This window comes from Lolium perenne, chromosome 5 (assembly GCF_019359855.2).
Source record: "Lolium perenne isolate Kyuss_39 chromosome 5, Kyuss_2.0, whole genome shotgun sequence".
NCBI lineage: Eukaryota > Viridiplantae > Streptophyta > Magnoliopsida > Poales > Poaceae > Lolium > Lolium perenne.
The window spans coordinates 194,209,740-194,222,322 of NC_067248.2; the positions used below are offsets into that span (position 1 = coordinate 194,209,740).

The window sequence follows — 12,583 nt, forward strand, 5'->3', positions numbered from 1 at the left end:
ACTGATCAACAACATTTAGCACCTATCAATTGGTTCCCTCCAACCCCATGTGTTTTTATACTACACAACACGAATACATTTTATTTTGGAATTGTACTACATCACATTATCATTAAAATGGTGTGTTTGATGACATATATATGCACTTCTTCTTTTCAGGTTCAGTTTAGAGCCATTGATCTATCATAAAGCATGATGATAAAGCGGATTAGTGTTATTTGGACCATGGCATCACCGGTTGCGGGCTCTGACCTTGCCGCCCATTGATGGTCAGGTGTTCGAGGTAAACCTTATTTGCATTTTCTACTTTTTCTACCTAAATATGCATATTACAAGGAAGTATCTGTATTTTTTGTCCTCTGTACTCGTGTGTAGGGTTTGTATTTACTCCCAGCTTATTACAAACAGAATTGATCTTCTGTATTTGTGTAAGTACATACAAAATTGTTGCTTTATAGTATTGAATTATGTATTGATATAACTACTATACTATTTGGGAACCAACATCATTTTTCTCCTAATTTTGGATTTTTTTTGGGATTAACCTGCAGATGACACATATGCATTTGGATAGTTTGGTTACCACTGGATTTTCCCGTGTGCAGTTCCGGTGCCCTCCAAGAAATTTTACCACTAGATTTTTCCATGTGCAGTTTTTCTTTGGTGCTACATCGTGTGGCTTTTGCTTTTTATGGTGGGCCGGCTCAATTCTTGGACGGTGCACTTGGTCCTGTGGCACCGCTTTGACCTGCCGCTTTGTCTCTCTCCTCTCCATGATTCTATTTTCTCAGGAGGCTCCAGTTGAGCGAGTCCCCTCCTTCATCTTCCTGTGTGTTGCCTCGCCGTGCTCCACCTCTACCATATTGCCCTGCCTTGGATTCTTCCCGTGGCCGCGCTCTCCGCCGCCTCCAATTCCGTCGCCCAGATCCTTCACTAGGGCCAGCGACCTTTCCTCTCCGATCGCTGTGTGGCGTCTGCCAATGCAATTATTGGCACGACCTACCCACCCCTCTCTCTCTCTCCCGAGGCTGCTGATGATGCGAAGGAAGAACTTGGGTCTATCCTCTCCTTCCGACGGCGGCTGGCGGCGTGGCCGATTTGAGCACGTCCTGGTCCATCAGTATGATATTTCTAGCGTGATTTGTCTTGCTTGAATGATTTTCTTTCTTTGATTGCATTCTGATTGCTCCTTTTTTCAGATGTTTCTGTGAGTGCGCCGTCCGCGTGATGTTACGGGCCGCCGGCTAGGTAGGCCACTTTCTGTCTCGCCTCCTCTGGTCCTGCATCGGTGTTTTGCTCACGACGATATTACTGCATCGGCTTCTGTCCGTGGCAAGTTTGGGGATGGTGTGGATCTTTCCATCGATGATTTCGCGGAGCTGCCAGAGGCCATTAGGGTAGTCGTCATCATCGGGGATATCTCTGCAGTGGAGGAGCTCTCTCTCTAGAGCCGATCCGCGGGAGGTACGAGAAGATGGAGCTGAGGGGCGGAGCGTGGGAGAAGATGGCGTCAATGGTGCTGGGCCGCCTGAAGAGTTCAGGAGGGAGGACGGGAGGTGGAGTGAGGATAGGGGAATTTGGGGAGAAGAAGGCACGGACGCGGATTGCATCCAGGCCGGCCTTGTGCTGCTGCTCGATGTAGACATCAGTTCGAGTGCGTTCAGGTATTTTCCTTGCTGTCTTTCCTTTCCTACGCGCACAAATCATGCACAATCACTGTCCAGTACTTGATGGATTGTCTCGCATGATGCTTAATGGTTTAGGTTGGTCCCCTTATATCAGCTAAGGATATGGATTCAAAGCCTGTATTTTCCCTTGACATCGTCGATAACAATAGTCGCTCTTATGTACAAAAAAAATACATATGTGTTCCTCTGTTTGTTTTCTCTAAATCTGTGAAGATCCCTTTCGGAATGCACGTAACATCAAAAGTACATCAGAGTGGAATATAATGTATTTTTGCATTTTTAGATGGTCAAGTGAGGAATTAATACTTAACGAAATTGTTGCTGAAGCTGGAATCGAAGTGCCGGCCTGATAATATTTGCAGTGTTGGCTTGAACAGGTGTGTTTGCAGTGTTTCTCCCTTACTGGGTTCATCTGGAACAGGGATGGTAACAGTCATATTAATTAAGTGGATCTCTGTTACGTAACAGTCATATCACCTAAACTGAGTCCTACTTTGCTACTTCACGATCTCTGTTAAATTTTAGTCATCAGAAATATGTTCTCTTATGTAAAGTAATCTTATGAACTCTGTATTCATGTCCAATATAAAGCACCATTAGCCAATCCTAATTTTATAGATGAATTTGCCTACGCACCCCTATTTCTTTTCTTTTGTTGCTTCTTATCGTCTTTTTGAGCAGCAGGGATTGGTCACAGCTAAGGACCAAACCACTATGTGAGCAGCTGATCTTATGTAAAGTAATCGTATAAACTCTGTAAATTAGCACCATGTCCAAAAAAATAATATAAATTAGCACCACTTGCTGATCCTAATTTCATAGATGAATTTGTGTAGGCACCCCTGTTTCTTTTCTTCTGTTGCTTCTTATTATCTTTTGGTGCAGCAGGGATTGGTCACAGCGAAGTAGCAGACCACTATGCGAGCAACACCGACGTTGTGGAGCATCCGTCCAGTGAGAGGAAGGAAAGCATGCGATGTCTGTTCGGCAGCCAGTCCGACCAGCAGCGACCACCGTCCACGAGAACAAGGAGGTAGCTATCCACAGGCGCCATGCTGCTGCGTGTTTGCTTAACAGGTGAGTTTATTTTGCTGGTGAGGAACCCATTTGACTGACATGCCTATGCCATTTGCAGATATTTATTTTGTAACACGTGTCTGTAGAAAATCCAGTAATTCATGCTGATTTGATCTCTTTTGCAATGCAATTGCTGAACAGAAATATTCAGGTTCATCTAGAAATGCTATTTTTGTTTTCAATCATCTGTCCCGAACTTCTAATGTAATATGAAGATGTTTGCATGAACTGATGCAAAACGTCTTCCATTAAAGCAAGCTTTCTAAGCAAGCTTCTCAGAAGGTTCTTGAATGGGGGAAGTTAACTTCATCATTCTTTCCCTTAAGTAGTTTTCGCGAACAAGCTGATACTCGATAAAAGTGAATATGTTGATTGTTTGACATACGGATGAAGACTGCGCTGTCATTCATGCAAACATTTTCTGTTTCACGGATTTCTGTTCACTTTGCTTCGATTTAATTTATAAGAAATTCAGTTGTGTTCAATGAGGATGTGAGTTGTTCTTAGCTTTAGTGTAATATAAGAAGTAGCTCAACTACGTTACGTTAATTATTTATTTGGTAAAGATATCTACTCATAGCCACTAATTTTTTTGTTCATATGTGTCTATACTTTTATGCTATTTTCCTCTTTGCACAAATATCTGTTCAGTTGTTAGTGCAAAGCGGGTCAATTATTTCTTGCTTGCTCGAAACCTTCGATATGAATCTGATCCGAGGAATCATTTAGCTGATAGCCTTGTGCATTTATTTACTTGATAGCCTAATGTATTACTTGGTCACAAAATCCCATTTCCCATCCTTTTGTATGACCAGTTTCAGACAAAATCTCGCAGATTATGTGTATGCAACTGATCTTGAGGATCAAGTAAATAAACTGGCATTTATATGAACCAGTTTCATACTAAGTTTTTTCTTAAAAAAAATAACGAGTCACACACAAAGCATAGCAATTATATTAAATGATTTATCAATTTTCATTAAATCTTATAGAAAGAGGTAGAATTTCCTCTTTTTTCAGGGATTTTCTTAAACTGTTTTGTAAGATTTGAGTAGTAAGTTACCTCATGATTCCTTTTTAGTATTGCTTCCTGTATTTCATTTCTTTTATTCTTAGGGTAGGTAGATATATTATTTACATAGAACCACCAGTTTATGATCATATGGATCAAAGAAATAATACTCTTATTGTCTGCAGGTACAACTTTCCGTTAGCGCAAAGTATATCAAACCAAACAAGGAAAGCAAAGAGATGATCAGCTAATTCATATTCCTTGGCGATCATGGTGTCACACTTACGGGCCATGACGCAATCCTGCCTGATGCAACAACCAGAGGGAAAACAGATTATGTGCCGCCGGCCATATGAGGTGTAGTTGAAAAAAATGTATAGTCATCGCAGAGGTCATGCAGGAAGCTCTTGGCGCTGGCAACATATCATGGATATCCCAGGCTAAGTAAAGACTACACATTATTTATTACTTGCAGTTCGAAAAAAGTTATCTATTACTTCCATTTCCCATAGGATTCTTTCACAAAGCATATTTTTCCTTTTTTGCGAAATTCACAAGGCATATCTAATAGACAACAATTTTGTCCACACAAGGATGTCAGCTCCATGTGCGAAAAAGAGGACGAAGGGAGGCCAAAGCATCAACTACTACACCAACCAAGAAACAGAACAACAAATAGCTCTTCCCACGCAAATAAAGATGTTTCCACCTTCAGTTAAACACCAGGTTTAGAACTTTAGATACAAGTTGAGTTGCCCCTGTACCATTGCCAAAAAAGGTAATTTTACACTCTTCTTTTCACAGCAGGAGCCAGGTTCCGCTTGCAGAAACGAATCAACTTAGCTTAAGAATCCAAGACAAAAAGGGGGTGGAGCTGTTGAAACAATGATTGAGCACACTGTTGTCAATAAGATATCTCTAATAGCATGAACCTACATAACATTCTAGCCAACAGGTACCAAAAAATTGGCACACTGCTGCCAACCAGTTATGTATAATATCATAGACCTTCTTATCATTCTAGCTAGCAAGTACTATCGACAAGTTGTAATAGACCCCCACTTCGAATATTACGTGCAATATGGACCAAACCACTATTCCAGCCAGCAAAAATCTTCGGCATGTCCAAGACACCTGCCGGCCAACCATATATAATCATCTTATTGTCCTCCCCTAATTGCAATGCTTCTCGACATAATCTGCCCTACACACGACTAGAACACCATTCTTCAAATACACCACTCTGCAGACTATCAAAAGCAAACTCCAAAGTAGTTAACACCAATTATTCATGAAAAAATTATATCTCGACCCACTTAAAATCCCCAAATCATTCTGTAAGTACAACTGGGAATTGCCCTCGGAAAATTGTGCTTGGGAACGTGGTTGGTATTTGTGCCAAGTTCGTCTGGTGGAGCAGAGGAACCACATCTTCATAGAGCATGGGTGGGATGATTTCGTGGAAGCCAATGACATTTTATAAGGTCATACCCTTATCTTTGACTGACTACACTGTACATTCAACACTGAAAGTGGCCATCTTCGGATACAATGGATGGAAGAAGATCCACGGTACTTACAGACCAGTCTGAAATAACCTTTTGTTCATCGGTATAGCAATTTATGTTGCCGCTTTAAGTTCAACATATGTAATATTTCTTCTGCAGTTTCCTATGAAACTACCAACTGATCATCCATGATCAATATGAAGTACCAGTTATTATTACCAGACTGAGTTTCGATGCCTCTCTAATGCCCGTTTATTTACTTGATCCTCAAGATCAGTTTCATACACATAAGCTGCGATATTTTGTTACCAACTATCTTAAAGCACACTATCCAAACAATAAAATAGGCCATACTTCTACCAAGTCAAATGTTTTTCTAAGATCGTATCACAAGTCGGCGCGGCGTGCCGCCGCGCCCATCTATTGCTAGTTAATACTTATGTATTATTACATTTGTCTTGCCTAGGGAAACTACCAGGTTGCAGGATTCAATGCGTGTTGGGTGCCTATACAAAGTGCAGATTTCTGTTGGATTAATTATTCTCTTCCATATTCTTGGTAAGCTTTAAGCTCTAATTTAATTTTATATTCTGCTGAGCGTCCAATTTGCTCATAATCCAGGACACAGAAGATTAAGCTCTTCTATTGATATTTCAGGCACCTCTCACCGTTCATTGTAATTATAATAAATATAAGTTTCCATACACATTCTCTCTTCTGTTAAAGCACCCCTCAACGTCTCATAGCTCAAATGTGATATCAATAAACCTATCACTTAGATAATTGTGTTGTCTTATTCTCGAGCAAGCTTATGTTGATTACATATCTATATTGTGTTGGCCATGTATGATGGTAATTTTATCCTTTTGTTCATAGGTTCAGAACTAAATTAGACATAAACTGAAATTATTATACTTGTCATGGGCTCCTAACATTTGACCAATTGTCCGCCTACTTCCTTGTTCTCATATTTCGTTATTTCATGTGTATCCCGGTGAGTAATATGGTCCCCTTCCCTAGATACATATTTATTACTTGATTGGGTTGCAGTGAAAGAATTATTGTGTTGCTCTTAGACACTAAAGATATTATTTAAATTTGTAAGGGTATATTGCCCCTATGTGTGGTTTTGGTAATTAATGACAACCCCTATGGACTAATGTTTTCATTGAGTTTATATGAAGGAATATTCCATAGGTACTACTTGTACTCCATGTGTTGGATTCAAGTATGGATGCCATGAAGATAAAGGTATTCCTTGTGTATTGGCATCAAGATCATCGGCATGAAGATATATATATGTGATATGATCAAGAAGAAGAAATGAAGATGGAGTTCTTATGTGGAACTCAATATTAGCCATGCTCTATCTTAAGTGAGTATGTGAAGATACAAGGTTGAGTTGGGCAAGTTCAAGATGAGCATCTCAAGTGAATTACATGCTTGAAGCTTGTCGTCCATTTAGTGATAATGGACTTGTGAAGATGTGCATCAATGGAGCTTTCCCATCATAGTGTATGGGGGAGCATTTGTGAGTCTTCACGAAGCAACATTGGTCAAGTGAGGCATTCCGGCTTGAGTGAAGCTTGAAGAGTTATCATCAAGATCAAGCGGGATGCGCAAGGCAAAGGTATGGCCTTGCTAGGTTTTCCTTTTACCGGTCTCAAGGTGGATGTTGGGAGACCGGATTATAGGATAGATAGCCACACTATTAAGAGGGGCTTTCGGTTGAGTAACTTGATCACATCGTCTTAGAGAGCTCAATCCTTTGCATACTTTGCATATTCTTATTGCTTCTTGATGTTTCTCTGTGTGAGGTTCTTGAGCTTGTTGCTAGCTTTACAACAAGCCCAAGTTCATCGAAAACGGAGTTCGCATGCATCTTCTATTGCGTTTTCGAGGTTGGGCAATTTTACCGGTTATTCATGATATAAGGTTCTACCTTTTATATTCATGATAAAATTCCCTTCTACAGATTCTTGAGTTTGCACTTTCTATAGGATAGCATTTGTTGTTATCTTCCAAACGAAATTAGTTTCATTCGAATCGGAGTTCGGGAGCATTAGTTATTAAAGATTAAAGAAAAAGGGAAAAGAATAAAAAAAGGAAAAAGGAAAACAGGAGGAGGGGCTGCCGGCCGGCGCCCGGCCTGCTGTGCCATGCGCCGGCCCATCCGGCCAGGTCCGGGCTCCAACCAGGCCAGGCGCCGGCCCACATCTCCCCGCCCGGCTCCCTCCCCGGCCCGACCGGGCGCCCCACCGGGGCTGGGCCTCACCGCCCCGCGGCCCACCGCAGCGCAGCTCACGTGCCCGCGCGCTCCTCACCTATCCGCCGCCCGGTGCGCGCGCTGCTGCCGCCCGATTGCTGGGCCGGCCCGACCAGGCTGCCGACCGGGCTCCTCAGCGCCCAGGCCGGTCGGCCGGCCTGGCAGCCGGCTGGGCTGTCTTTTTTGCCCGTTTTCCTGCGATTTTCTTTGTCTTTTTCCCCCCAACGATTTTATTTGCTCCTAGCTATAAATAGACCTTTCTCCCACCTTGAGACTACTACTTCTTCCCTTTCTCTCACCTCCATTGTTGCATTTGAAGAAGTTGCTCTCTCTCTTGTTCCCCCCCCCATGATTCTTGCTCATTCTTGAGGGATCTAAGAGAGGAGATCTAGATCTACACTTCCACCAAACCATTTCTTCTCTAAGTGAGGGAATCTCTTGAGACCTAGATCTTGGAGTCTTATGTTGACTTTCCCCTTTGTTCTTCCTCTAAAATCTCATCCTAGCATTCGTTGCTTTGGTGGGATTTGAGTGTGAAGGACTTGAACACCTCTAGTGTTCTTGCTTTGCATCATTGCATAGTGTTGAGCTCTCCACCACGATTAGTTCGAGTGAGAGACCGTGAGCTTGTTACTCTTGGAGGGAGACCTCCTAGTTGGCTTGGTGATTGGTGCTCCGGTGATCTCTTCAAGAAGATTGTGAAGAGGCACGGGCTTCTCCTTCGTGGAGCTTGTGAAGTGGTTGTGGAGCTTGCCATCTCCGGAGCGGAGGAAAAGCTAACCATAAGGAAAGGGCCATTATCCTTCGTGGGTGTGGTTCGGAGAATAGGGTGAGCCTTCGTGGCGCGGGGAATCCTTCGTGGGACCTCCACTCCTCCAAACGTGACGTACCTTCTTGCAAAGAAAGGGAACACGGGAATACATCCTCGTCTCCGCGTGCCTCGGTTATTTCTATACCCGAGCTCTCTTTCATTGTGATAGCCATCGTGCTTGAAGTACATATATCTTGCCATCACTTGTGCTACATATATCTTGTGCCTATCTTGCTTAGCTCTAGTTGCTATTGTTACACTTAGTTGAGCTTAGCATATTTAGGGTTTGTGCTTGTAAACTAAACGATAGTTTAATTCCGCATTCTTACAAGACAAATCCACAAGAGTTTCTAATTGCCTATTCACCCCCCCCCCCTCTAGGCGACATCTCGATCTTTCAATTGGTATCAGAGCAAGGTCTCTCCTTGTTTAAGGCTTCACCGCCTTGAGAGTAAAGATGTCGGCTAGTATAGTGCACAATGACACAATTGTCTTTAATGGCACAAATTATCTTTTGTGGCGAAATTGGTTGCTTTGTAATCTTTGGACCTTGTGTCCACATATAGAGCAATTTCTAGATGTCGGTTTTTCTCCTCCGATGGATTCTCAAAATCTATCTTTAGAGGATGAGAAAAACTTACATCTTGAAGCTCAAGTATCTAATGAGCTTTTATTCTCCTTGAGACCCGATTTTCGTAGGTTCTTGATATATATATAAAGCGAAAATCGTCTCATGAGATGTGGATCAAGCTTAAGGAAATGTTTGGTGGATCCACTTCTCAATTGGTCGGTGGTGACTCCGAGGAGCTTTCTTCCCCTTCACATCATGAAGAGCTCCAAGTTGCTTCCACCTCCGGTCGTGAGGAGTTATCATCTTCTTCTACTTCACCAACGTGTAGCAAGACACGAGGTATTGATATGGTGAGTGGTGAGGAAAATTGCAATGTTGATATTGTGCTCAATAGTGATGATTCTTCATCTCTATCCCATTGCAATGCTTCCTCTTTGGACTTAAGCACATCTAGCATTGAAAATAATCTACATGCTTGTGTTGATAGTCCTTGCATATCATGTGTAAATTGCTTACATAGATCTCATGATGATATGCTTACCTTTTCTTGTTCCCATAATCAAAATGCTTCTATTCCCTCTAGTTGGTTGTTGACTAACAATGTAGAGGAAACCGAACACTCTATAGATCAAGACACGATTTCAAATGAGGATTCAAGAATATCTTCATCTTCATTCTCCAGTTTGCACATGTGCCTTATGGCAAAAGGATCAAAGGTATATCCTACTTTGACTCCTAACACATCCTCTAATGATGAGAATGATGATGATGATAATGATGAAGAATATAATACCTTGGTGCATAATATGGCAATAGTATATGCTTCTCTTCATGGTAATAATGAAGCTCGTGCTAATCTCGAACACTCTATGGATACCTTGAATAAATATAGGGAAACCATAGTGGAGTTGGAGTCCCATGTTGAAAATGAGGAAATGCGATTCACTCTCCTCAAGCATGAGCTAAAAGATGAGAAGCATACTAATTTTATGCTTACACAAAAAATTGAATCCTATATGCATGAAAATGAGAAAACTATTGTTGATGCTTGTGCTACTAACTCTAATTCTTGTGAAGCATCTACCTTAGAGGAGAATGTTGAGCTAAGGGCTCAACTTGAGTTGCTAACTAGCAGTTATAGGGAATTGGAAGAAAGTCATAAAAATCTCTCAAGCTCTCATGATGATCTTCTAATTTCCTATGATGGGCTAAAATTAGCTCATGAGGCAAGTATCACTAAGGTAACATCTTGTGAGCCGCATATGGATGTTAGCACAATCTCTACTACAAATGCTATATTGCCATGTGCTAGTCCTTGTAATCCATCTAGTCAAACTAGTGATACACCTTGTGTTGGATTACTCACTTTGCCTTGTTGCTCTAACAATGAAGCTTCTACTTCCTCTAGTACTTGTATTTCTACTAACCATGTAGAGGAAATAAAAGAGCTCGAGGCCCAAGTCCTTTCTTTGAAGAAAGACTTAGAAAAGCGTCATGAAGGGAAATCCACACTTGACAAGATGCTAAGTGTGCAACAATCCTCCAATGACAAGAGTGGACTTGGATTCAACTCCAATAACAAGAACAAGTCCAAGAGCAAGAGCAACAAGAAGAAGGGCCAAGATAAAGTCGATGATCCTGCCAAGTTGGTTTGCTTCAAGTGCAAGGTTGAAGGGCATCATGTTAGATCATGCCCATTCAAGAAGAAGAAGCACTTGAGTGAGAAACAACAAGGGAAACGGCCACAAGGTCAAGGTCAAGCTCATGCTCGACCTCAAGTTGAAGATAGGCCACTTCCCAAGAAGAATCAAGATATTATTCCCCAAGAGAAGAAATCAATAAAGAAGAAAAAGGGGAACACTTGCTACTTATGTCGTGAGAAGGGGCACTTTGCTTCTTCTTGCTTAGGTGGTACCTTATCTAACCCTATAATTGTTGATAATGATTATTCTCTAGGGAAGGATAAGGATGACAATGTGTTTGCCAAGTTTGTTGGAACTCAAAGTGGTTTCAAGAAAAAACCATTTGGGTTTCCAAGCCTATTGTGACTAACCTCTTAGGACTCAACTTGGTTGGGGACCAACAATCTCAAACTTGATCAATAGGTACAAGTGGAGGGCATTGGAGACTTGGCTACTTCATGAAGAATTAAGGGATCTTCATATATTATATTTTTACCAAGCCAAGTCGTACGGATTATCATCTATATCCTATATCCAATGTTCCTCTTTGTTGTAACTTATACTTCAACTCTTCATGTTTATTGTAAGTTACTTGCCCCTTTGCATGTTTGGTTTTGTACCAAATATGTGTATGTATGTGTTGTGTCTTACTTGCCTATCTTGTGTATTCAAGTATGTTTATTTGACTCATCATATACTTGTGTATTGTTTTGAGCCTAATGCATCTTGATGATATCTTATTTGGCTCTCTTTGAAGTGATTAATGGAACATCCCATTTTGGGGGAGTGATATGCTTTGTGCATCTCTCTTTCTTTAAAATGTGTGTACATTGGTACCACCACTTAGTTTTGATATTGCAAGATTATCTAGTCACTATGTGGTGTGTCATACTCATGAGAAATTCAAATTCTAAATATTCATTAATCATCTCTAGTCGAATTTTAGTTGCCTCTTGTTTAGAAGAAATGTTTTATCACATTATGGGGGAGTAATATGTTTTGTACATATCACAAGTCTAGAAAATGTGAACATATGAGGTTATGCCACTTAGAGTTTATGCTCTTAATTATCTTGTTCCTAGGTGGCATGTTTGCTCAAACAAGCTCCATCCCAAATAAAAATCTTTTATTACTTATCTTGTGGGTTCTTGTTTGAGTAAGAAATTCTTGGTACGGTTTTCCTCAAATACATATCTCTATATCTTATTTGGGACACCGCTTACTTCAAGTTATTCTAATCATTGCCGTGCGTGATTGTTTGACTAAGTTGAAGCTATCAAGAATCTTCATCCATGCATAGTGCTTAATTCTATATACTTATCCTATGCCTTTTATTGTGAAGTTGATCCTTACTATCTTTGTCTATTCACCACCGGAAATTATTTCCAATATACTCATTGTCTTTGACAATTGATAACCTTATATGTGGTTGAATTTATGGATCACCTTCACCTTGGATTGCTTCTTATTGCCTTATTTTATTTCCAAGAAATCGTTGTTGCTCCCATGTGTCTTCCTTGTTCCTTTGAAAAATCCTTTGATAAATTCTCTTAATTGATATCAAGTGTTTGTTTTTGAAAGACAAATCTTTTCCTTACGGTACATTGTGCCATTGCGAAAAGTGTAGTGGGTTTGGTTTATTTGATCGAACCTTGCTCCTTTGGGAGTTTTGCTATCTCATTCCTTCTTCCATGCGTTATTTGGTAAATGAGATAAATCTTTGAGCATGTTTATTTTATTTCATCCTTTATGCTGAATGGTTTCTTCTTAGTTCATTTGTTGAACTTTGTTGAACAAATATTTTGAGATTTGCTTCTTAGATATAATTTGGACAACAAATTTGTTTTGTGACACCTCTATGCCTTATTTAATTCTTTTGGTGTTTTATCCAAAGTATATCTTTCTTGGATCCTTAAAAGTTTTGGTGCATGCTTATATGTAATTTGTTTTATACTTGTAGCATGCTTG

General features: G+C 40.7%; 2 long non-coding RNA genes across 6 annotated transcripts; both read left to right on the forward strand.

Annotated features, from left to right (window-relative positions):
• The first annotated feature begins 338 nt into the window (after positions 1-338).
• Positions 339-6,378, forward strand: LOC127301612 (uncharacterized). Its single transcript, XR_007852256.2, has 3 exons — positions 339-428; positions 5,752-5,843; positions 6,162-6,378. It is a non-coding gene; the product is annotated as an uncharacterized lncRNA (long non-coding RNA).
• LOC127301611 (uncharacterized) lies at positions 740-4,890 on the forward strand. Of its 5 annotated transcripts, none has more exons than XR_007852255.2 (7): positions 740-1,120; positions 1,200-1,664; positions 1,972-2,065; positions 2,574-2,765; positions 3,963-4,221; positions 4,371-4,503; positions 4,585-4,890. It is a non-coding gene; the product is annotated as an uncharacterized lncRNA (long non-coding RNA). The 5 variants fall into 5 exon arrangements; XR_007852253.2 differs by having other exon boundaries at positions 741-1,120; positions 2,577-2,765; positions 4,582-4,890; XR_007852251.2 differs by having other exon boundaries at positions 741-1,120; positions 2,577-2,765.
• Positions 6,379-12,583: the final 6,205 nt, after the last annotated feature.